At 44.8% G+C, this 26,487-nt stretch overlaps 1 protein-coding gene across 3 annotated transcripts in view; it reads left to right on the top strand.

The window, feature by feature from the left end:
• fgd4a (FYVE, RhoGEF and PH domain containing 4a) overlaps positions 1-26,487 on the top strand; it is a 158,297-nt gene that overhangs the window by 69,781 nt on the left and 62,029 nt on the right. Inside the window, exon 1 of one of the 3 annotated variants that reach the window (XM_055650180.1) lies at positions 10,064-10,211. The exons of the other annotated variants lie outside the window; for them this stretch is intronic. The gene's annotated coding sequence lies outside the window, so the exon portion shown is untranslated. Of the gene's footprint in view, positions 1-10,063; positions 10,212-26,487 lie in introns of those variants that run through there. 3 annotated transcript variants of the gene reach the window in all.

Below are 26,487 nucleotides of genomic sequence, written 5' to 3'. Positions count from 1 at the left end.
CCACACACTAGTTCTATGTTATCCCACTTTCACTTGCTACACATGAGGGACAATTTACAGAAGCCAATTAACCTACAAACCTGCGTGTCTTTGTGATGTGGGAGGGAACCTTTAGGCATACAGCATGGACACAGACCCTTCGGCCCATCGAGTCTGCGCCGACCAGCGATCCCGTACACTAGCACTATCCTACACACTAGGGACAATTTACAATTTTCCCAAAGCCAATTTACCTACAAAACCTGTAGTTCTTTGGAGTGTCGGAGGAAACCTGAGCGCCCGGAGAAAACCCACACGCTCACAGGGAGAATGCGCAAACTCCGTACAGGGAGCACGGACTCGGGTCTCTGGCGCTATAAGGCAGCAACTCTACTGCTGCACCACTCTTCAGTTGACCTTTCGGGTCCCGACCCAAAATGCCATGTGTCCAATCCCTTTGCTGATGCTTCGTGACCCACTGAGTTCCTCCAGCACTTTGTGTTCGGCTTGTACCATGTTACGGCGTTTGGCCTAGATAATCAATGACATCGTTTACAGATCAATTGAACAAGTCAGTAATTCATTTTAACATTTTCAAGGAATGCAACTGAGGCTGGCTCCCTCAGCCCATTTGATTTCTCAGCTGTTTCTTCAGATTTGTTTACAAGGACACTTTTGCTTGTCAAAGTGGAAGCATGAAGAAAGCAGCAAAATGTATTATTTGGGGAAGTGGCCTATTGCTTTCATTAAAAAACAAAGTAAATGTGAAATTGAATTTGTGCTGATGTTGCAGCACAGTTAATAACAAAACAGCAAAGCAAAAGTTGCACATTCTGCTGCTTACTTTTGACTGATTTAGGTTTCTGTATACTTGCACCGAATCTATCCCGTTTGTGTTGATCCAGATAATACAAGGTTAAACTGTGTCCCATGATTAAACAGGTTGCCAGCATTTGCTGTTTGAATGCAGACATTGAGAATTAGACACAGGGAACTGCAGATGTTGGAATCTTCAGCAAAGTGCTGGAGTAACGGAGGTGGCATGGTGGCACAGCGGTATAGTTGCTGCCTTACAATCCTGACTACGGGTGCTGTCTGTACAGAGTTTGCACGTTCTCTCTGTGACCGCGTGGGTTTTCCCCAGGTACTCCAGTTTCCTCCCACACTCCAAAGACGTACAAGTTTGCAGGTTAATTTGGCTTCTGTAAATTGTAAATTGGCCCAAGTATGTAGGATCGCGCTAGTGTATGTGGTCGCTGGTCGGCGTTGACTCGGTCGGCTGAAGGGCCTGTTTTCACGTTACATCTCTAAACTAAACTAATAAACAGAATCTCAGCGTATCTGGCAACATCTCTGTAGGACATGGGTGGACGATGTTTCGGGCTGGGATCCTTCTTCAGACATTAAGAATTGATAGAAATGAGGAACTGCAGATTCTGGTTTACAAAAAACGACACAAAGTGCTGGAATAACTCAGCAGTTCAGGCAGCATCTCTGGTGAACATGGATACGTGACGTTTCAGGTCAGGTCCCATCTTCAGTATGAAGAATGAAGAAGGGTCACGATGCGAAACCTACCCTATCCTTATTTTCGAGCGATGCTGCCTGACCCGCTGAGTTAATCCAGATCTTAGTGTCTTATTAAGAATTGGTAGTTTGTTGAGAAGCCGATCAGGAATTCAAAATTAGTGACCTTGAGGAGCTGAATGGGTTAGGGTTGCAAGTTGATACATTTGAGAAAGCTCACAATTTAGAGGGTATTTATTTTGTACATTTATTGTTAGTTTGGGCAGCCGGGTCTAACAAGAGCCAACACTTTGTACGTAAAGATCATTCTTGTCATGACAACGTAATGCCTGTACGAGTCACACTGTACGAGTGCTTCTAATTCTGTAATGTCAGCAAGACAGTGCGTTCCACACTGTTTTTCCTAAAACTGCATGCTTGTACTTCTTTGGCAAAACTGATCAGTTTTCATCGAAGATAGACACAAAAAGCTGGATCATCTCAACAGGACAGACAGCATCTGTGGAGAAAAGGAATAGGTGCGTTTCGGGTCGAGATCCTTTATCACCTATCCCTTTTCTCCAGAGATGCTGCCTGACCCGCTGAGTCACTCCAGCTGTTTGTGTCTATCTTCAGTTTAAACCATCATCTGCAGTTCCTTCCGACACATGATCAGTTTTCATTTTAGTATAAGCATTTATTTGTTTTTTTCTGAAGTTGTTAAATTTTGTGAATTCTCATATTACCTACTTGTTTTTTTCCCCATATTTAAACTATTTAGTTCTTTTTTTCATTTTACCTTGCAATCAAAACAGACTTTACACGTGCAACATCCCTGTTCAATTAACTCTGAAAATGAGCTAATCGTTGGGTCAAATACCTTCAGGTTAATAAACCATTCATAAGAGCACAGTCACAATAAAATCGGTCTGAAATTCCAATACGTCAACTTTAATGCAAAGGCATAAAGATCATATCACCAATATAACTTGAACATGAAGCTCGGCTCAGTTCATTATTTTTAATGTACCTGTCTAGTAGGTGAGCATTTTAGTGCACAGATAAATGTACTGGTGGCCGCACTGACAGAGATTCTTTCTATCTCGAGATTCTTCGTGTGGTGAATCACGAGTCTCATTGGGCCAAATACAATTGTGTTTGTTGCACTGTTGAGCAAGTGGTGCCTTTACACCACAGATGCAAGGCTAGAATACTGTAGAGGCTACTAATAAGTGGATAAGCAAGTGCTACATTTATACTGTAGATCCCATATTGGTACAAGTGTTAGGAAGGAACTGCAGAAGCTGGTTTAAACCGAAGATAGACATAAAAAGCTGGAGTAACTCAGCGGGACAGGCAGCATCTCTGGAGAGAAGGAATGGGTGACGTTTCGGTGACTTCTCTCCAGAGATGCTGCCTGTCCCGCATGGTCCAAGTGGTATCTTTACATTGTTAATCCTAGGGAAATAGAACAGTCCCCCTACTGTACATCTAATACCAATGCAGGTATATCGGCTGAGGTACATTTGAGATCACTAACCATGGCTTGGCTTAAGTTGGTGTCATCAAACTCCTTTCGAAGTTTGCCTTTGGGATATTGTTTCAAACCGAGGGATCCAACCCAAAACGTCACCTACCCATGTTCTCCAGAGATGCAGCCCGACCCGCTCAGTTACTCCAGCACTTTGTGTCCATTTGTGTAAACCAGCATCTGCAGTTCCTTGTCACATGACATTGATCACATCGCACATGTTCATGTGATGCTGTCCAGTTTGTGTTCATATTGTATTGTATATCTTTATTGTAATTTCCTGAGTATTCGCATACCCAGAGGAAACAAAAAAACGTTGCTCAACCAGTGTCCATTCAGTGTGCATTAAAAATAAATAGAAATACAAATACATATATCATGAACAAATTAACACTCTACACTCCATGTCTTTAAACAAAATAATTGCCTTCTAGAATGCAAAGCATTCAATGGGATGAATAACTATAAATTAAAGAACAAAAAATTGCAAGGAGATTTGAACAGGAGATATATTTAAAAATTGTCTTCTGTGATTTTTGTACAATAACAATTGCAAGGAGCAACACATCTAGATTACTTTGATTTGACCAAAATAATTGAAATGGAGTGTATTTAATTTAAAATCTTATAACAAAAGATGCACACAGTCTCTTGCCCAGAGTAAGGGAACCGAGAAGCAGAGGACATAGGTTTAAGGTGAGGGGGGAAAGATTTAATAGGAAACTGAGGGGTAACTTTTTTCACACAAAGGGTGGTGGGTGTATGGAACGAGCTGCCGGAGCAGGTAGTCGAGGCAGGTTATATCGCAACGTTGAAGAAACATTTAGACAGGTACGTGGATAGGTGGAGGTTTTGAGGGATATGGGCCAAACGCAGTCAGGTGGGACTAGTGTAGATGGGGCATGTTGGTCGGTGTGGGGACAAGTTGGGCCAAATGGCCTGTTTCCACACAGTGTGACCCTATAACAAAGTAATACTGAGCAAAACCAAAAGGGAATCTAATTCAGGTCACTGATTTCCACACTCCGCTGCTGATATAGTAACAAGGAGATGAGACTCTTCTGTCGGAGAGAGGTGTTAAAACAACCTGTCTCTGATGATCAAATGCATTATTGTTACAGTGCTGGGGTGCAGCCAATGTGAACTGCTGCCTGGGTTAGTATAGCCAGGGGCTGCCACTGACAACGCTTCTCAATTACTTTTCTTCAATCAGCGGATACCAGGACATGCACATTTATTGGCCTAGATTATTTTATTGTTCGCTGCCAAAGTTCACAGCTCAGTGAACCTTTGGTTGGTTTTTGAACTGGAAACTGTTTCGTGGAGATCATTTTCAACACAGCATATCCTCTGTCAGATTTGTAGCATTCATGTGCATGGGTTCTCTTCCATCGGAATAAAGAATCTTCTCTCGTGTTTCTTTGTGCGTAGAGTGGGTATCTGAAAAATATGTGCCACAAGTACACATTCTTCATGCTGAGAGGGTGGTGGGTGTATGGCACGAGCTGCTGGGAGAGATGATTGAGGCAGGTACTGTAATAGTATTTAAAAGACACCCCAGGTACACGGATAGGAAAGGTTTGGAGGGAGGAACAAGGAACTGTAGATGCTGACCCATCCCGACCTGAAACGTCGCCTATCCATGTTCCCCAGAGATGCTGCCTGATCCGCTGAGTTATTTCCAAGATTTAGTGGGATATGGTTCTAGCTTAGATGGGGCATCTTGGTCAGCATGGAAGAGTTGGGCCAAAGGGTCTTTTTCAGTGCTGTATGACTATGACTCTATGCTGTTGAATGTTTCAGTGAGGTGGTGGGTATAATGGAGTTTGGACACAATATACTTCTGCACAAGTGGAGATGCAAGTAGTTCCCCTTCAATATGAATCCAATATGTGGTTTGTGTTGACAATCTCGCTATGATTTGTATCTTAAAGTCTGGGGACATTGCTTCCCCTCATCCCATTGTGAGTGATCCAAGCACCAGAATTGCATATATGGCAGCTGAGGAAAGGGAAAATGCTGGAGGCATTCAGCATGGTGCAGCGGTAGAGTTGTCACCCCACATCGCCAGAGACCCGGGCTCAATCCTGATTATGGTTGCAGTCTGTACAGAGTTTGGACCTTCTCCCCGTGACCGCGTGGGTTTTCTCCGGGTGCCCGCGTTTCCCCCCCACACTCCAAAGACGGACGGGTTTGTAGGTCAATTGGCTGTGGTAAACATTGTGAATTGTCCCTCGTGTGTAGGGTAGTGTAAGGAGACCGCTGGTCGGCGTGGACTCGGTGGGCCGAAGGGCCTGTTTCCGCACTGTATCTCTAAACTAAACTAAAAATCTTTGTGCAGTGTTAACCTTTCATCAGAACTGGAAAAAAATCGCAAACAAGTTGAAGAGAAAGACGGGGGGGGGGGGGTCGGAGAGGGGGGGGGGGGGGGGGGGGGGGGGGGGGGGGGTCTGTTGACCATGTATATGGAAGACAATGAATTAAATTCACGAAGAGCAGGGAGGAGGAAATATACTGAATGCAGTATATGTGAGATAGGAGATTGTTAAATTTGGCATTCAGTCCTGCAGGCTTTATAGTGCCGCTGATGAATGAAGATGAGATAGGCACATGATGCTGGAGTTACTCCCCAGGTTAGGCAGCATATAACCATATAACAATTTACAGCACGGAAACAGGCCATCTGAACCCTTCTAGTCCGTGCCGAACACATATTCTCCCCTAGTCCCATCTACCTGCGCTCAGACCATAACCTTCCATTCCCTTCCCGTCCATATAACTATCTCTGGAGAAAAGGAAGAGGTGACATTTCGTGTTTTTTTTTAATTTAATTTTTTTTTAATATGAAACTACTTTTATTCAAAAAATAAAAATAAACATCGAGTATTAACACAATCAAAGACTGCCCATGTTGACAGTTTACAAACAAACGATCATCAAATTAATATAACCTCAACTTTATCAACAAAACACTCGACCTCCAACAGCGACCAGCATTCACGGAGGCCTCCAAAGTCCCCATGGACACCGCGTGTTCCCTCTCCAGGGATAGGCGGGCACGGACGTAGACCCGGAAAAAGCTTTTCGTGTTGGGACCCTTCCTCAGACTGAACCACCTCGGTACATGTGATAATAATAATCCTAATCTAAACCATTAAACTGATTTGTAAGACTAACCTCTAACAAGGAAGCCTTTCTCTTTTACACGCTGCCGCAGTTCATCACACCCACTGGTATATCTTCACCAGAAGTGCAGCATGCTGCATGTAAATAGATTTGAACAAAGGAGTTGAAGTGGACCATGTGGGTTCGTACTGCTTGTGCCAACATTGATTTTTATGTCTATTTGTGTGCGCTTTGTTGGCTGATCATCACCTCCCCACCCCCTCAGGCCGGGGATGTTAGCTGACGACTAGCCACAATTCCTCCTGAGCGTTTAACGACACTGGGACTGTACTCGCTGGAGTTTAGAAGGATGAGGAGGGGGGCCTTATTGAAACTTACCGAATAGTGAAAGGCCTGGATAGAGTGGATGTGATGTGTCCTCGAGTGGGAGAGGTCAGGGCCAGAGATCATAGACTCAGAATAATAGGACGTACCTTTAGAAAGGAAATAAGGAGGAATTTCTTTAGTTGGAGGGTGGTGAATCTGTGGCATTCGTTGCCACAGACGGCTGTGGAGGCCAAGCCAGTGGATATTTTTAAAGTGGAGATTGATAGGTTCTTGATCAGTAAGGGCCAAAATCCTGCTGTACTCAGAATCATTTTGACCCAAACACAACATGCTGCAGGAGGCACCCTTCATAGAAAATAGGTGCAGGAGGAGGCCATTCGGCCCTTCGAGCCAGCACCACCATTCATTGTGATCATGGCTGATCGTCCCCTATCAATAACCCATGCCTGCCTTCTCCCCATATCCTTTGACTCCACTAGCCCCTAGAGCTCTATCTAACTCTCTCTTAAATCCATCCAGTGACTTGGCCTCCACTGCCCTCTGTGGCAGGGAATTCCATAAATTCACAATCCTCTGGGTGAAAATGTTTTTTCTCACCTCAGTCTTAAATGACCTCCCCTTTATTCTAAGACTGTGGTCCCTGGTTTTGGACTCGCCCAACATTGGGAACATTTTCTGTTTCCTTTTCATCTCTCGCTTTGTCACTTATTCCACCGATCTGCAATCAAATCCTGACCAGTCTTACGGTCTCCGACCACATTTTACCTCTGTTTGCTTTATTGTTACCTTCTCCCAGCTCACGTTGATCTATTCTACATTTTCCTTGATCTCCATCCCCTTTGTCCTATTTGCACACCTTACACTTCCTTATCTATCTCCTCCTCCCTTGAGATCAGCCTGAAGAAGGGTCTCGACCCGAAACGTCAACCATTCCTCCTCTCCAGAGGTGCTGCCTGTCCCGCTGAGTTACTCCAGCATTTTGTGTCTACCCCCCTCATCTGTATCCACCTATCACTTGCCCGGCTTTGCCCCACCCTCAACTCTCTTGTCCAGCTTTCCCTCCCCGAATGCAATCCGTCTGAAGAAGGGTCCCCGCCCTGTCCCCCAGCATACATGACATCACTGTGTTGGGCCAGATCATGAACAATGATGAGACTGAATACGGAAAGGAGATAGAGAACGTAGTAACGTGGTGTCAGGTCCACAACCCGTCCCTCAATGTCAGCAAGACAAAGGATCTAGTTATTGAGTAGAAACGAGGAACTGCAGGTGCTGGCTAGTTATTGACTCCAGGCAGCTCAGTGGAGTGTATGAACGGCCCTGCCATGAGCTAGTGAACGGAACAATCTCTACCTCATTGTGGCCTTTGTTTCTGGAACAGTTGCCCACTAGGGGGCGCCACATGACGGCAGCCTCTGCCCGCAGCCTGTCTGTTTTTTCCATCTTTTTTTAATTTTTAGTCTGTTTAAAAAGTATGTGTTGGAGTTTCCTAGTATTTTTATGTGGGGGAGGTGGGGAGGGTAAGGGGGAAACCATTTCTCAGTCACTTCCTGGCGAGGATGTGACTATTCTTCGAGTTGCATCTTTGCCCCCCCCCCTCTCGCGGCCTACCAACTGGGTTGGAGCGGCCTTTCCTGCCGGAGACCGACCAGAGCTTCAGCAGCGGCGCAGCGCTGGATTAATCGCGGAGCGGGCGATGTCCTACCTGGATCGCCGTGTTGAAGCTCCGGAGTGTTGAGTCCGCTGCTTCAACGTCGCAGAGCTGTGGTTTGCGGAGCTCCCAGCCGCGGGCGGCGCTGACGGTAACATCGCGGATGTTACATCCTGGGGTCCCTTTGCCGAGGGCCGCCAGGGTGAAACTCCACCCAGCTCAGCCTGTAGACTTCAGGAGCCGAGGTCTCCGGTAGGAAGTGGCCGATGCAAGCCGCACCAAAGGAGTAGGATGACAACTTTGGTGCCTTCCTCACAGTGGGAAACTTTGATGAAAAGACAAGGTGTGTTGTGTTCTTTTATTCATACGGCTGTATGGTGACCACAAATTTCACTGTATCAATTGGTGCATGGGACAAGAAATTGTCTCTTTCCGACGGTGCAGGAGTGGGCCCTTCGAGCACCGCCATTTAAAAATGTTCTTCCGTTCCGACGTTGGGGTTCCATCATCCTGGCGAGAGGGCCTGAACATCGGGCCGCTGTAGGGGCGACAGCGGGGGGCTCGGGAGGTCCCGACCACGGGTGAACATCAAAGAACATCAAAGAGGAGGATGACAACTTTGGTGCCTTCCCTCACAGTGGGTAACTTTGATTCCGCTGTGTGGGGATGTTTGTGTTAAAGACAATCGTGTGTTGTGTTCTTTTTTATTCATACGGCTGTTTGGTGACCACAAATTTCACTGTATCAATTGGTGCATGTGACAAGAAATGTCTCTTGTCTTGTCTCTTGTATATGATGCTAGTAAGCTGAGAACTATATTATGCACTCTCTACATCTATCTCTCCACTACCTCTTGGCTTGATTGTATTAATGATATTATTATCTGTTTTATAAGTTAGTAAGTTTATTGGCCAAGTATTCACATACAAGGAATTTCCCTTGGTGCTCTGCCCACGTAACAACTTTTGACTAGATAGCTTTTCACTGTATCTATGTACACGCGGCAATGATAAACCTTCAATTGTGTCATTTAGTTTACTATTGTCACGTACCAATCTGCAGTGAAAACCTTTTGTTGCGTGGTATCCAGTCAAAGGAAAGACTGTACATGATCACAATCTAGCCAACTGAACCATCCTATCAACAACTAGAGAGCAGTTCCGAGCTACTATCTACCTCATTGGGAACCCTCAGACTATCTTCAATCGGACTTTATCTTGCTCTAAACATTATTCCCCTTATCATTGTGGATGGCTCGATTATAATCATGTATAGTCTTTCCGCTGTCTGGTTAGGAGGCAACCAAAGCTTTTCACTGTAATTTGATACACATGACAATAAACCAAACTAAGGTACACAAAATTGCTGGAGAAACTCAGCGGGTGCAGCAGCATCTATGGAGCGAAGGACATAGGCGACGTTTCGGGCCGAAACCCTTCTTCGGTCTGCAAACTATGGTGTCTGCAGTGTACAGATACAGGATAACCGGTATATTACTTTGGGCAAGATAAGATCTTATTAATAATGGTTCGAAGGTCTGCTTGACTGCTGAGTTACTCCAGCACCTTGACATGACTCAAGATTTAAGTATCTGCAGTTCCTTTTGTCCTTTAGTGCAGCTTTACTCTAAAGCTCTTAATACTGGGTGTGCCAGGAGTGTGGGAATATATAATTATTAAGCAAGAAGAGACCTGATGGAGAATAGGCTGTGACGAATGACATTCACTCGCAGTGCAGTCAGGGAATCAGATGCGCTTTGCATTCTCTTCCTTCCTTTTCAATATGACACGTGGCAAACGGCTATTTCAAGAAAGGGAAGTTACAAGAATGACAGAAGAAGGAACTTGACACACAGTCAAAATGGTATTGTATCTGTACAGATGTAACTGGACCCTTGCCCAATGTGGCTGATGTTCACACCAATAACTTGCAGTTTCCTGAGTGTGTTGTGTCATTGGGAGAGAGAAAATTAGGAAGTTGATCTTGGTGTCAACCGATACTTGTGCAGATTAGATTATCACTTGGAAGTTGGACAAAATATCCATGCAGATTCCGTGATATGCACAAGAATCTGCTGCTGACCACACAGAGGTAACGGTTTTTGATTGACTTGATTTGGACTAAATGCAATGATGACAGTCTTGGTTTTTCTCTTGATGGAGCTCTGCCGTTAAGATAGTGGAACTAAGATGTTTGAATCTTTACAGTGAATACAAAGCTGTTGCAGATGGAGTTTCCTGAATGTCTTCTGGAATTGCACGATGTGATTTTTATATTGTCCTCCAGATTTGTACAACTCTGGAGTTTAGAAGGATGAGTGGGAATCTCATTGAAACATATAAAATTGTTAAGGGCTTGGACATGCTAGAGGCAGGAATGATGTTCCCGATGTTGGGGGAGTCCAGAACCAGGGGCCACAGTCTAAGAATAAGGAGTAAGCCATTTAGAACGGAGACGAGGAAACACTTTTTCTCACAGGGAGTGGTGAGTCTGTGGAATTCTCTGCCTCAGAGGGCGGTGGAGGCAGGTTCTCTGGATGCTTTCAAGAGAGAGCTAGATAGAGCTCTTAAAAATAGCGGAGTCAGGGGATATGGGGAGAAGGCAGGAACGGGGTACTGATTGGGGATGATCAACCATGATCACATTGAATGGCGGTGCTGGCTCGAAGGGCCGAATGGCCTACTCCTGCACCTATTGTCTATTGGCTCAGTATTAGAACAACCGATAACTTCAATGGTAGACACAATAAGCTGGAGTAACTCAGATACTAGGGAGAGTCTAGGACCAGAGGCCAGGGCCTCAGAATCAAAGGACGCTCCTTTCATAGAAACATAGAAACATAGAAATTAGGTGCAGGAGTAGGCCATACGGCCCTTTAAGCCTGCACCGCCATTCAATATGATCATGGCTGATCAACCAACTCAGTATCCCGTACCTGCCTTCTCTCCATTTCGGAAGGAGATGAGGAAGTTCTTTAGTCGGAGGGTGGTGAATCTGTGGAAATCATTGCCACAGAAGACCGTGGGGGCCAAGTCAATGGAAAATTTTAAGGCAGAGACAGATAGATTCCTGATCAGTATGGGTGTCGGGGGTTATGGGGAGAAGGCAGGAGAAGAGGGAGGGATAGATCAGCCATGATTGAATGGCAGAGTAGACTTGATGAGCCAAATGGCATAATTCTGCTCCTATCACTTATGAATTTATACATAATCTTGTTTTAATATTTCCATATTTCTTTAAGGTAAAGGTACCTTACCTACCTATCCCACCTTACCTTAACTAGTGTAGATGAGACATGTTGGTCGGAAACATGGTTGGGCAAGTTGTGCCACAGGGCCTGTTTACATACCTGTATACCTCTATGACTCTAAACTATTACCTTGAAGAAATATTAAAAATATTTTAAAATGTATGCATCTACTATTGAAGTGATTGGATGTGCTAATACTGAAGTCTACAAATGTGGAGCGTGTAGGTGCTGAGCCCATTGGCCCCAGCAAGGGAAACAGTGGGCTGTTTAAGTTGAGATGATGAACCCCAGGCTGAGTCCTTGTTTTGGAGCATCAGCCGGTGGTCCTGATGCATGGGATTCCATGTTCTAGGATATATTCTGCAATTTATCCAAATATTACGTAATATTGATGCCATTTTTGGTTGGTCGTTGATCTTGACTCACTTTAATGAAGTTCCAAGTGCTATGATACCATCTTTGCCATGATATGGTGTTGAAAGCTGGTCTGCTGGAGTCAATGACTAGCACCCTGGCATGTCTGAAGAAGGAAATGTTACCTATTCCTTCTCTCCAGAGATGCTGCCTGACCCACTGAGTTACTCCAGCATTTTGTGTCTGTTTTCAGCATTCCGTGTTGCTGTTGCCGGGCAGATTCGCAGCTGCACACAGTGCAAGCGAGCGCCCAATGATTTGAGCAAAATGGAGAACTTTGGAATACGTATGAGTAATTTTCCTTGAATGTTCACTGTCTCGTGAAGTGTCCAGTGACTGCACGGCGACCACACATATATGACAAAGGCAGTGAGTGTATTGTGAGTTCTAAACTAAAAGCAGAGACTGTTGGACATCCTCAGGTCGTATCTACTGGAAGAGAAACACATGGCATTTCAGGTGTGAGACTTTTTTTTTCAGATCTGTGGATCTACATTGTGTGTTTTTGTTTTCATTCGCATCAGTGTGAGTGGCAGACGTTGGTAATCCATGGTTGGCACAAACTGGGTGGGCTGAAGTGCTGGTTTTCATGCTGCATCTCTAAATTAAACAGGGCAGCACAGTGGCACAGCTGTAGAGTTGCTGCCTCACAGTGCCAGAGACCCGGGCCTGATCCTGACTGCCGGTGCTGTCAGTACGGAGTTTGTACCTTCTTCCTGCGGCCCGCGTGGGTTTTCTCTGGGTGCTCTGGTTTCCACCCACAATCCAAACACGTGCAGGTTTGTAGTTTAATAGGATTCTTTACATAGTAAATTTCCCCCAGCGTGTAGGATAATGGTACTGGACAGGGAGCATTGGTCGGTGCGGATTCGGATGGGCTGAAGGGCCTCTTTCCACGCTGTATCTCTAAACTAAACAATGACATTTATGTCATAACAAGATGAGATATGCATTGCATTGCGATCGACTTCACTGAGCCTGGATCTGATGCCACAAACATATCAGATGCACTAGTCAGTATCATGACCAGAGTGCCCAGTCCAATTTTGCAAGAGGCCTGTTCTCACCTGGAAATAATTATCAACAAGATGTATTCAACATAAAATTGATACTGGATCAATTTGCACTGGTAAAACAGCACACTGTGATTTAATATCTTGGCAGGAAAGGCCTGGATAGAGAGGATGTGGAGAGGATGTTTCCACTGGTGGGTGAGTCTAGGACCAGAGGTCAAAGCCTCAGAATAAAAGGGTGCACCTTTAAATAGGAAGAAGGAATTGCTTTAGTTAGAGGGTGGCGAATCTGTGGGATTCTTTGCCACTGATGACCTGTGGAGGCCAAGTCAATGGGTATTTTTAAGGCGCAGATTGATTAGTGCAGGTGTCAGGGGTTATGGGGAGAAGGCAGGAAAATAGGGCTGAGAGGGAGAGATAGATCAGCCATAATTGAATGACGGAGCAGACTCGATGGGCCGAATGGCCTATTTCTGTTCCTATGACATGAACTTAGGAGAACCTACTGGCACAGATTTGTATCAGTAGAAAGGAGTGGAAAGGAATGGAGGGTTATGGTCTGAGTGCAGGTAGATGGGACTAGGGGGGGAAAAAAGTGTTTGGCCCGGACTTGAAGGGCCGAGATGGCCTGTTTCCGTGCTGTATTTGTTATATGGTTATATGATTATTCATTTGATTCTCCAGTTGTTTCGTTTCAGTGATAAATTGGTATTGTTGACGTTCAATTTTTTTCTTTAGGCCCAAGGCCTCCATAATTCCACCCATGATGTGTGCAAGGTTAGTGGAGGGAGGGGGGGGGGAGAGAGAGAGGGGTTGTATATAGCAACAGACACCACATTAATGGGCATATTAGCAGAATCGCAATTAGCAGATACAGGCCATTTCACCACATCAACCCATTGTGCAGGAATCATTTGTTCTGGGGTTAGAGCAGGTGGAATAATTGAAACCATAATCATAATAGAAACATAGAAATTAGGTGTAGGAGTAGGCCATTCGGCCCTTTGAGCCTGCACCGCCATTTAATATGATCATGTCTGATCATCCAACTCAGTATCCCATACCTGCCTTCTCTCCATACCCTCTGATCCCCTTAACCACAAGGGCCACATCTAACTCCCTCTTAAATATAGCCAATGAACTGGCCTCAACTACCCTCTGTGGCAGAGAGTTCCAGAGATTCACCACTCTCTGTGTGAAAAAAGTTTTTCTCATCTTGGTTTTAAAGGATTTCCCCCTTATCCTTAAGCTGTGACCCCTTGTCCTGGACTTCCCCAACATCGGGAACAATCTTCCTGCATCTAGCCTGTCCAACCCCTTAAGAATTTTGTAAGTTTCTATAAGATCCCCTCTCAATCTCCTAAATTCTAGAGAGTATAAACCAAGTCCATCAAGTCTTTCTTCATAAGACAGTCCTGACATCCCAGGAATCAGTCTGGTGAACCTTCTCTGCACTCCCTCTATGGCAATAATGTCCTTCCTCAGATTTGGAGACCAAAATTGTACGCAATACTCCAGGTGTGGTCTCACCAAGACCCTGTACAACTGCAGTAGAACCTCCCTGCTCCTATACTCAAATCCTTTTGCTATGAAAGCTAACATACCATTTGCTTTCTTCACTGCCTGCTGCACCTGCATGCCTACTTTCAATGACTGGTGTACCATGACACCCAGGTCTCGCTGCATCTCCCCTTTTCCTAATCGGCCACCATTTAGATAATAGTCTGCTTTCCTGTTTTTGCCACCAAAATGGATAACCTCACATTTATCCACATTTTACTGCATCTGCCAAACATTTGTCCACTCACCCAGCCTATCCAAGTCACCTTGCAGTCTTTATACTTTATGAGCCAAGTATGTTTTGCAACATAAGAGGAATTTCATTTGCCATACAGTTATACCAATAAGAAGCAACAGGACACACAAAATACATTTTAACATAAACAAGGTTGCATTAAAAAAATAATTGCAGTGCGAACTGAAAGTTGCTGTTTAAAGCATTTTCAGAAAAGAGGCCAAGTTAGTACATTTATTAATTATATATAACATAACTAATACAGAAAACTTTAAGAAGGAACTGCAGATGCTGGAAAATCGAAGGTAGACTAAAAATGCTGGAGAAACTCAGCGGGTGCAGCAGCATCTATGGAGCGAAGGAAATAGGCAACGTTTCGGGACCTTTTTTCTCTGAAAGACACAAAATGCCGGAGTAACTCACCCTGAGGAAAATAAAATAGTAAGGAAGGAACTGCAGATGCTGGTTTAAACCATTGATAGACACAAATGCTGGGGTAACTCAGTGGGACAGGCAGCATCTCTGGAGAGAAGGAATGGGCGACGTTTCGGGTCAGAGATAAGGAAGTGCAAGGTGTGAAAACCAGACAAAGGGGACGATGAACAAGGAAAATGTGGATTAGATCATTGTTAGCCAGGAGAAGTTGACAACAAAGCAAACAGAGGTAAAATGTAAACAAGGACAGTCAGACTGGTCAGAGAACTGGGAAAGGGGGGAGGGATGGAGAGAGAGGGAAAGCAAGGAGAAACTCAGCGGGTGCGGCAGCATCTATGGAGCGAAGGAAATAGGCAACGTTTCGGCCCGAAACCCTTCTTCAGACTGATGGGGGCGGGGAGAAGAAAGGAAAAAGGAGGAGGAGGAGCCCGAAGGCTGAGGGATGGGAGCAGACAGCCCGAGGGCTGAGGAAGGGGAGGAGACAGCAAGGGCTAACAAAATTGGGAGAATTCAATGTTCATGCCCCCAGGATGCAGACTCCCCAAGTGGAATATGAGGTGCTGTCCTATTTCCTTCAGGGTTTCGGGCCGAAACGTTGCCTATTTCCTTCAGGGTTTCGGGCCGAAACGCTGCCTATTTCCTTCGCTCCATAGATGCTGCTGCACCCGCTGAGTTTCTCCATCATTTTTAGTCTACCTAATATAGAAATCTATTAGGTTTATATAATATAGTAGCAATAGAGATAATCAACATAACTACAGAAAAAGAAAAACTCTTAGCTATATGGGTTGAAATGAAAATAATAATTTCTTTGGTAATTTTTTCAGGACCTGTGCATGGCCAGCATCTAAGATCAATCCTTAACTATCTTGAGCGTAATGGACCACATTGAAACGTACCGAATAGTGAAAGGCCTGGATGGAGTGGATGGGGAGAGGATGTGTCCACTAGTGGGACAGTCTAGGGACAGGGGTCACAGCCTCAGAATACAAGGACATGCCTTGAGAAAGATGAGCAAGGGGTCACAGTTTAAGGATAAGGGGGAAATCTTTTAGGACCGAGATGAGGAAAACATTTTTCACACAGAGAGTGGTGAATCTGTGGATTTCTCTGCCACAGAAGGTAGTTGAGGCCATTTAATTGGCTATATTTAAGAGGGAGTTAGATGTGGCCCTTGTGGCTAAAGGGATCAGGGGGTATGGAGAGAAGGCAGAGACAGGATACTGGGTTGGATGATCAGCCATGATCATATTGAATGGCGGTGCAGCCTCGAAGTGCCGAATGGCCTACTCCTGCACCTATTTTCTATGTTTCTATGAGGAATTTCTTTAATCAGTAGGTGGTGAATCTGTGGGATTCATTGCCACAGATGCCTGTGGAGGCCATGTCAATGGATATTTTTAAGGCGGAGATTGACAGATTCTTGATTAGTACCTACGACCTCGTGACGACCTCGTGACGACCATGCTGCGAGTATGAGTCAAGGGCAAACTCGGCAGAGGTTGTGAATCAGGTCGTGAAAGTGGGACCTTAAAGAGGGCAAACTTTTCCACATCTCTCCTGAAAGGCAGGTGGTGCAGCTTGTAGAGTTGCTGCCTTACAGCACAGGCAGCAGCAGAGACCCGCGTTCGATCCTGACTTTGGGTGCTTGTCTGTACGGAGTTTTGTACCTTCTCCCCGTGACCTGGAACGTGTGACAAGGCAAGAGTGAAATTCTTTGCTTGCATTCCCCAGAGTATGCAACTAGTCCTGGGTGGGTTTCCTCCAAGAACTTCACTTTCCTCCCACACTCCGAAGACATACAGGTTTATAGGTTCATTGGCTTGGTATAAATGCAAACATTGGCCCTAGTGTAGGAAAGTATTAGCATGCGGGGATCGCTGGTCGGCGCGGACTCAGTGCATGTTATTGTGCTGCATCTCCAAACTGAACTAATCGAAACTTCAAAGCACAATAGGCTCAGAGATCAGTTGAACGTAGTTCAAAACTAAGTCAGTCTTAATTTCTTACCAATCGCTCCACTGTGATCCAGGGGCATTTGCAGAATTGTGAAGGGAATGTGTGTGTGTGTGAGGTGGCACTTACACAAAGAACAGAGAACATTGTGGTAATGCTAAACAAACCTTCCTGCTAGAAGTAGGTCAGGATGGAATTACTGACAAAAGTGCTGGAAATTATTTTTTCCTCGGGCTATAATTCTTTCTAGTTCTTACTATTAAGTTCTTATTGGTATCGTGGTATTGAATTGGCAAGATTTTAATCCCCAAGAAAACTTGCCTTTGCATTTCAGGATTAATGTTGTAACAAATTGGATATATTAATTCAGAACTATTTGTGGATTAGTGCTTTGAATTAATTTGCCCACTTGCTGCCTGAAAGCTCGAGTTGAAAGCATAGGGATTCATATCAGTGGGACAATAATTTCCAAGCTGCCATCATTCTTGCCCTCTATTTGACCTTTGAGAGAGACTCTGGAAACTGGTGAGAATATAGGTTTTAAGTTTAGGTATGTTGTTGTTGTCACGTGCACTTCTTGCTTGCGTGTGGCGTGCACAGCCTAAAGTTGGAACACAACTTGTTCTGTTTGATCTTCTGTTTGTACACGCCAGGTTGATTTGTTGAAACAGGGTGGACCAGGTGAAGGTTGCAATCTCCCACCCTGTCATGTGTACTGAGGTACAGTGAATACCTCACAGCACCAGGGATCCTGGGGTCGACCCTGACTACAGGTGCTTGTCTTTATGGAGTTTGTACCTTCTCCCTGTGACCTGCGTGGGTTTTCTCCGGGATACCCGGTTTCCTCCCGCACTCCAAAGACGTCCATTTCTGTAGGTTAATTGGCTTGGTATAATTGTAAATAGTCCCCAGTGTGTGTCGGATACTGTAAGTGTGCGGGGACTTGTTGGGCCGTGCGGGGATCGCTGGTCAGCGCGGACTCGGTGGGCTGAAGGGCTGTATCTCTAAACTGAACTGAACTGTTTCGCATGCAGTGTTCAAGAGGGAACTGCAGATGCTGGAAAATCGAAGGTACACAAAATTGCTGGAGAAACTCAGCGGGTGCAGCAGCATCTATGGAGCGAAGGAAATAGGTGACGTTTCGGGCCGAAACTCTTCTTCAGACTGATTGGGGGTGGGGGAAGAAGGAAGGAAAAGGGGAGGAGGAGGAGCCCGAGGGCGGGGGGATGGAAGGAGACAGCTCGAGGGTTAAGGAAGGGGAGGAGACAACAAGGGCTAGCAAAACTGGGAGAATTCAATGTTCATGCCATCCGGACGCAGGTAACCGTTTTGCATGCAACCAGCTTGTGGAAACCAGATATCAAGACCTGAGGAAGGGTTTCGGCCCGAAACGTTGCCTATTTCCTTCGCTCCATAGATGCTGCCTCACCCCAGCTGAGTTTCCCCAGCTTTTTTCTCTACCGTCGATTTTCCAGCATCTGCAGTTCCTTCTTAAACATCAAGCTCAAAGAAGTATGTATTGTGTCAGGGGATGTATTGACTTATTGAGAGGGAAGGACCCTACCATAGAAATAGAGTTATAGGTTAAAGGATGACGTCGGATTCAAAGCTAAATGTTGGTTTATGGTGGTGCAGAGGTAGTATGTCACGATGTAAAGATATTTTTAATGCGAGTACAATGGGTGTATTCACTTTTGATTTGTTTTAACTGCGTTTAATTAGGAATTTCTAAGCAGATTGTGATCTTTAACTACAGGCAGGCACTAAAACTCTAAGCTCCTTACACTCCTCTCTCCTCAGCCTAGCTAAAGCTTAATGAGAATGTAATCTTACCAGCATTCGCTTCTAATCGGAGACGGGAGCTTTTTGATATAAAAACAAAAATGCTGAGCGCGATTCAGAACAGGAAGCATTTATGGATGAGGAACAGGTTTAGTGTTTTAGGTCAATAACCCTATAATTGCTACGTTTAGCTCTTCTAACGCCCACGATAACCTTAAAACCTTAAAATCATGGGAGCCGCAAAACCTCTTCTCTCTGAAAGACACAAAATGCCAGAGTAACTCACCCTGAGGAAAATAAAATAGTAAGGAAGGAACTGCAGATGCTGGTTTAAACCAAAGATAGACACAAAATGCTGGGGTAACTCAGTGGGACAGGCAGCATCTCTGGAGAGAAGGAATGGGCGACGTTTCGGGTCAGAAATAAGGAAGTGCAAGGTGTGAAAACGAGACAAAGGGGACGGTGAACAAGGAAAATGTGGATTAGATCATTGTTAGCCAGGAGAAGTTGACAACAAAGCAAACAGAGGTAAAATGTAAACAAGGACAGTCAGACTGGTCGGAGAACTGGGAAAGGGGGGAGGGATGGAGAGAGAGGGAAAGCAAGGAGAAACTCAGCGGGTGCAGCAGCATCTATGGAGCGAAGGAAATAGGCAACGTTTCGGGACGAAACGTTGCCTATTTCCTTCGCTCCATAGATGCTGCTGCACCCGCTGAGTTTCTCCAGCATTTTTGTGTACCGATGGAAAGCAAGGGTTACTTGAAGTTAGAGAAGTCTTGACCCAAAACATCACCCATTCCATCTATCCAGAGATGCTGCCTGTCCCACTGAGTTACCCCAGCATTTTGTGTCTATCTTTGGTTTAAACCAGCATCTGCAGTTCCTTCCTTACTATTTTATTTTCCTCAGGGTGTTAATGTCAAGGGTCTTATGGCCTAGTTTTAAGGTGAGAGGGACAAAGTTACTTCAGCAAAGGAGATGAGCAGGGCAAGTTATCTTTTTGCACGGAGGAAAGAAAGTGTCTGGAACCCACTGCCAGGGATGATGTTGGTGGAGGCAGATGTGATAGTGGCATTGAAGGGGCTTTCAGATAGGCATGTGGATACGCAGGGAATGAAGGTTCATGGAGATCTGCCAGAGGAGATTAATTTAACTTGGCATCATGGTCTGCATGGACATTGTGACCCAATAGGCCCGTTCCTGCGATGTTCTAGGAAAAAGTTCCACACAGTACACACACTGCAGAGGTCAGAATTAGAAAAGAGAAGATAGACACAAAAAGCTGCCGTAGCTCAGCGGGTCAGACAGCATCTCTGGAGAAAAGGAATAGGTGATGTTTCAACCCGAACTCCAGAGATGCTATTTGGCCCGCTGAGTTACTCCAGCTTTTTGTGTCTATCTTCGGTTTAAAACCAGCATCTGCAGATCCTTCCTGCGTAGAACAATGCAGTGCTGGAATAGATCCTTCGGCCCATATGTCTATGCAAAAGCTTCTCGCATGCCACTATTGTACTGAGCATGGTTCGCTGGAGCTGTGAGGCAGCATCTCCATTGGCTGTAACACTGCTTTCCTTTTCCAAAGGCTGATCTTTAGCCCGAGATTCACTTTCTGGCATTAGCTCCATCTCCCATGAACAATTCCTCTTTATCGATTATCTGCACGTTTCAGTGACTTTTAATTAAAAACATGATGTGTATAATTACAATACATTATAGATGATGGTGTGAATACAATATTGTAAGCTACAACAGGGGTGCCACAGTGGAGCAGCGGTAGAGTTGCTGACTTGCAGCGCCAGAGACCCGGGTTCAATCCTGGCTCCGGGTGCTGTCTGTGTGGAGTTTGTCCATCTCCCCACCACCACGTGGGTTTTCTCTGAGATCTCCGGTTTCCTCCCACCCTCCAAAGACGTACAGGTTTGTAGGTTAACTGGCTTGGTGTAAATGTAAATTGTCCCTAGTGTGTGTAGGATAGTGTTAATATGTGGGGATCGCTGGTCGGCGCGGACTCGGTGGGCCGAATGGCCTATTCCCGCGCTGTATCTCTAAACTAAACTAACGGTAGACTGGACTGCAGAGTCTACATTACAATCAGATCAGCCACACATGCCAGAAGTCACTCGATGGGCCGAATGGCCTACGCCTACCTCTAATTATAATGCTTGCAAATCCACCATTCATCTTGGCTTCAATCTTATAAAACTAGAGTGATGATTCAGGGTTCATAAGTTCTTAAGTGAGAATAGAATTGTCTTTGGTAAAATAGTAAATTGTCCCTGATGTGTGTTGGATCATGCTGGTGTTCAGGGATCGCTGGCGGGCACAGACTCGGTGGGCCAAAGGGCCAATTTCCTCACTGTATGTCTAAACTATAAAGTGGTACTCCCTGTAAAACTAGTTTGCCATCGTGTCTCAATTACTATTTACTTCCCCTTCCGCCTGTGTAACCACGGTAACTCGGACTTTTATGTTTTAGTAACTTCAGATTCGGAGTAGTTTGTTGTCATATACACCAGGGTGCAATGAAATTCCTAGTTCACATGAAGCGAACATAAATATAATTAGTACATCAATAAATATAACAGCAACACGCAAAACGTCGCCAATCTCTGACGCCATTTAAACGGTAATTGTTATTGTGGCCTATTAAAGCCCTTAACTTTCTACATTGTAATTGGAGTCTTTCAAAATAGCACCAAGACATGGCGCCTCTTGCAGACAATTTCTGTAGATAGACACAAAATGCTGGAGTTACTCAGCGGGTCAGGCAGCCTCTCTGAAGAAAAGGAATTGGCGATGTTTCGGGTCGAGACACTTCTTCAGACTGAGAGTCGGGGAGAGGGAAATTAGAGGTATGAGAGGGTAGAAAGAACAAATTAATGAAAGGTATGGAAAACATAGAAACATAGAAACATAGAAATTAGGTGCAGGAGTAGGCCATTCGGCCCTTCGAGCCTGCACCGCCATTTAATATGATCATGGCTGATCATCCAACTCAGTATCCCGTACCTGCCTTTTCTCCATACCCTCTGATCCCCTTGGCCACAAGGGCCACATCTAACTCCCTCTTAAATATAGCCAATGAACTGGCCTCAACTACCCTCTGTGGCAGAGAGTTCCAGAGATTCACCACTCTCTGTGTGAAAAAAAGTTCTCCTCATCTCGGTTTTAAAGGATTTCCCCCGTATCCTTAAGCTGTGACCCCTTGTCCTGGACTTCCCCAACATCGGAAACAATCTTCCTGCATCTAGCCTGTCCAACCCCTTAAGAATTTTGTAAGTTTCTATAAGATCCCCTCTCAATCTCCTAAACTCTAGAGAGTATAAACCAAGTCTATCCAGTCTTTCTTCATAAGACAGTCCTGACATCCCAGGAATCAGTCTGGTGAACCTTCTCTGCACTCCCTCTATGGCAATAATGTCCTTCCTCAGATTTGGAGACCAAAACTGCACGCAATACTCCAGGTGTGGTCTCACCAAGACCCTATACAACTGCAGTAGAACCTCCCTGCTCCTATACTCAAATCCTCTTGCTATGAAAGCCAACATGCCATTCGCTTTCTTTACTGCCTGCTGCACCTGCATGCCTACCTTCAATGACTGGTGTACCATGACACCCAGGTCTCGCTGCATCTCCCCCTTTCCCAATCGGCCACCGTTTAGATAATAATCTGCTTTCCCGTTTTTGCCACCAAAATGGATAACCTCACATTTATCCACATTATACTGCATCTGCCAAACCTTTGCCCACTCACCCAGCCTATCCAAGTCACCTTGCAGTCTCCTAGCCTCCTCCTCACACCTAACACTGCCCCCCAAAAGGACAAATCAAAGCCAGCAACGATGACCAAGGAAAGGTGGAGCCCACAATGGTCCATTGTTGGCTGTGGACTATTTCTGCACACTTGCTAACCGAGGATGTATTTTGGTATGGGAATATTAAGTGGACTGTACGAAAGAAAAGGATTTCACTCTGCGTTTGCACGTGACAATGAATCTTATGAATTTTACGGATGCGCCTGGAATTTATCACAAAGCTGCTTTTGATGTGTGAACACTCTGCAATGATTATCCTCTCCCCACCCCCACCCCAAAGGTGTTAATGGAGGGGATTAAAAGGCAGCAAAACATCTGAATATCTCTTGTTATTCGATGGCACGTACACCATTTGCCACTTAACAGCCCTGATCTTTCTGCATGCAGTGTTTCCCTCCCCTGATCTCAGCCCCATGTGGCCTAACCCATAGCTCAAACCTTAATCTAATATAATCAATACCTTTAGAGAAATCAGTGAGCCACACTCATTCAATATTGCAAACAATCTGGTTATCTTCATGTCTCGACGTTATAAGGTCACTGTTGACAGAATACATGAACCCACTGATACCAATCAACAATAAATTCAATTTTCACTCCAATCCAATCCTTTTTGCCTTGATACAAAGCACACGGAAAAGAGTATTGTTATTGTCAAATATTTTTCATACTCTTTAAATCATTAGCAGGGTGAACAATGAATGAGGTTTCATTTTTTTTTTTTCTCCACTGCCAATTGATTTTATATTTGCCAAATGTGCATCCTTTACGCTCGGATTATAAATAATTCACTTTCTCAGAGCTGTACGCTGCTACTCTACTACAGATATATTTTATCTTGAAGTCTTTTATTGGGATTTTGGGGAAACAATTATATTTATGTTCTGAATTTGAAGATGGAGTACTCATATAAAATTAAAAAAAATTATAGATTGTAATAAAAGTCGATTGATGTTCTCTATGGAAAGTAGACCTCCGACCTGGACATCGTTTAGAGATGCAACGTGGAAACAGGCACTTTGGCCCACTGAGTCCAGGCCGACCATCAAAAACTGGAATCTCTGTGAAGCACACAGTAGTTCCTGGATGTGGGAATGCTCGCCCACCTACTCCCAAATCTCGGGACTTGCAGTCCCAACATGTTTCAAACCTTAAATCAAGGTGACCTCCTTGAAATCCAGAAATAAGATTGTAAAACCCCTTAAAACCACACAACACAGATTCAAAAAGCCACAAGGAACTGCAGATGTTGGAATCTTGACCGAAACACAAACTGCTGGAGTAACGCAGTGGGTCAGGCTCAGCCAGCATCTGTGGAGGGAATGGAATTTTCCTCGGTAAAGAGTCGAGGTGGACTGCAATTAATAATGACTGAGCTACCACCGCAGCCAGCCTGAACCAGAGACTGGCTTCTCCAGTGAGCTGTGTTCCTGTCCGCGGAGGCTGCCTGAAAATTTCTCAGTATTTGCTTCTAGTTTTAGATTCTCACTTCCTCTTTTTTATCTTATTTTGTGAGAGGGGGCATTTTTTCGCAACGAGGTCAGCAGAGAATAAGAGACTGCAGCTTTATCGAACAATATTATTTTGTGAATTAAAGTGGCCCATGGAGCAAAGGAACAGACCCTTCAGCCCATAATGTCTGTGCTGAACGTGGTGCCAGGATAAGTCACAGTGCTGGAGTAACTCAGTGGGTCAGGCAGCATCCATAGAGAACATGGATAGTTGACATCTGAAGATAGGTCCTGACCTGAAACATCATCTATCCATGTTCTCCAAGGATGGTGCCTGACCCACTGAGTTACTCCAGCAGTTTTTTTTTTTTTTTGTAAACCAGTATCTGCAAGTATCCTTGTTTCTGCAAGGTAAATTATTCTCATCAATAGCAATAATGTATATCCCTCCAAATCCTCCATATCCATGTGCATATCTAAAGGACTCTAAACTGCTACTATCACATCTGCCTCCACCCCTGACAGTGCGTTCCAGGCACCCACCATCCTCTATGGGGCGGAAAAAAACTTGCCCCATACATCTTTAAACTTTGTCCATCTCACCTTAAAGCTATGCTTTTTAGTCTTTGAATTGCTACTCTAGGGAGAATGTTCTCTGATCTGCACCTGCTGGAAATCGAAGGTTATGCTTTCTATGGAGCGAAGGAAATAGGCTTTCGAAACGTTGCCTATTTCCTTCGCTCCATAGGCTGCTGCATAGTTTCTCCAGCTTTTTTGTGTACCCATGGTTCTCTGACTGTTCATATATATATCTGGCCTCATAATTTCATATACTTAAGTAAGTAAGTAGGTTTATTGGCCAAGTATTCACATACAAGGAATTTGCCTTCGTGCTCCGCCCACAAGTAACAACATGACATACAGTGACAGTTACGAATAACTCAGAAAACACTAAACATCAATAATAATAAGACATTAATGATTAAACACCATTGATCAAGCATGTGAACCAACAAAATACCAGATCAATGAGAGGCTACAGATTTTTGGCTGTTGAGTAGAGCAACTACTCGTGGATAAAAACTGTTTTTATGTCTGGCTGTGGCAGCTTTGACAAGCCGGAGTTGCCTTCCAGAGGGAAGTGATTCAAAGAGTTTGTGGCCAGGGTGAGAGGGGTCAGAGATGATCTTGCCCACTCGCTTCCTGGCCCTTGCAGGAGGGAAGGTTGCAGCCAATAATCTTCTCTGCTGATCGGATGATTCGCTGCAGCCTCCAGGTGTCGTGCTTGGTGGCTGAGCCAAACCAGACCATGATGGAGAAGGTGAGAACAGACTCTACGATGGCCGTGTAGAATTGGACCATCATTGCCTGTGGCAGATTGTGCTTCCTCAGCTGCCGCAGGAAGTACATCCTCTGTTGTGCCTTTTTGGCTGTCTGAAGAAGGGTCCCGACTTCAATCCAGTCTCCCCTCAGTCTCCAGTAGTTTTTTCCACAGATCTTTTAAAAATATTTACTATTGTATGGTGTATCTTTTTTGAGATGTTTATCCTAGATGGAATACTGTATATTAAAACATTAGGGTGGCACGGTGGCGCAGCGCTAGAGTTGCTGCCTTACAGCGCCACAGACCCGGTTTCAATCCTGACTGCAGATGCTGTCTGTACGGAGTTTGCACGTTCTCCTCGTGACCTGCGTGGGGTTTCTCCGGGATCTTCGATTTGGTCCCACACTCCAAAGACGTGCTGGTCGGTAGGTTAATCAGCTTGGTATAATTGTAAATTGTCCCCAGTGTGTGTGGATGGTGTGAGTGTGCGGGGATCGCTGGCCGGCGTAGACTTGATGGGCCGAAGGGTCTGTTTCTGCGCCGTATCTCTACAATAAACTAAACTAATTTAAAAGCGAGTTGCTGCTGTGCCTGAGCCAGTGCAGCAACGAGTTCCAAGCGATGAAATATCTCCTGAATGCAAAATAAACCAGAGAACAACATGTACCAAAGGCTGACTGTCCCTAGTGTACTTTTTTCTGACACAAAGAAATCTACAGAATAAAGGTTGGTCTCTTTGGCAGTACAAATATCCAGTAAAATGTGCGATTAGCATCATTAATTGTGACAAAATTATTACCTGTGAGCAAAGTATTCAAGATCTTCTGGACCTGGTATGAATGTGGAACCTTTTTCTTTGTGGATTACGTTACTGCAATGAAAGTTTCACACGTGTAAAATTACTGTTCAAAACTAATCAAGCAAAGTATTGGGGTGGAGCAAAAAGTTGATGGAAATGAAGGTCAAGGGAAGATATGAAAATGTACAGAAGTTAAAATAGGAAGTAGTGATTGATTCGATTGACACAAAGTGCTGGAGTCACTCAGCAGGTCAGGCAGCATCTCTGGAGAAAAAGGATGGGTGACATTTGGTGTCGGGACCCTTCTTCAGACCAGGCTTGACCCAAAGCGTC

The sequence above is a fragment of the Leucoraja erinacea genome, chromosome 19, assembly GCF_028641065.1.
Source record: "Leucoraja erinacea ecotype New England chromosome 19, Leri_hhj_1, whole genome shotgun sequence".
In the NCBI taxonomy this organism is placed as follows: Eukaryota; Metazoa; Chordata; class Chondrichthyes; order Rajiformes; family Rajidae; genus Leucoraja; species Leucoraja erinaceus.
Note: the sequence above shows the minus strand (reverse complement) of the source record. Positions and strands in the feature narration are given on the sequence as shown.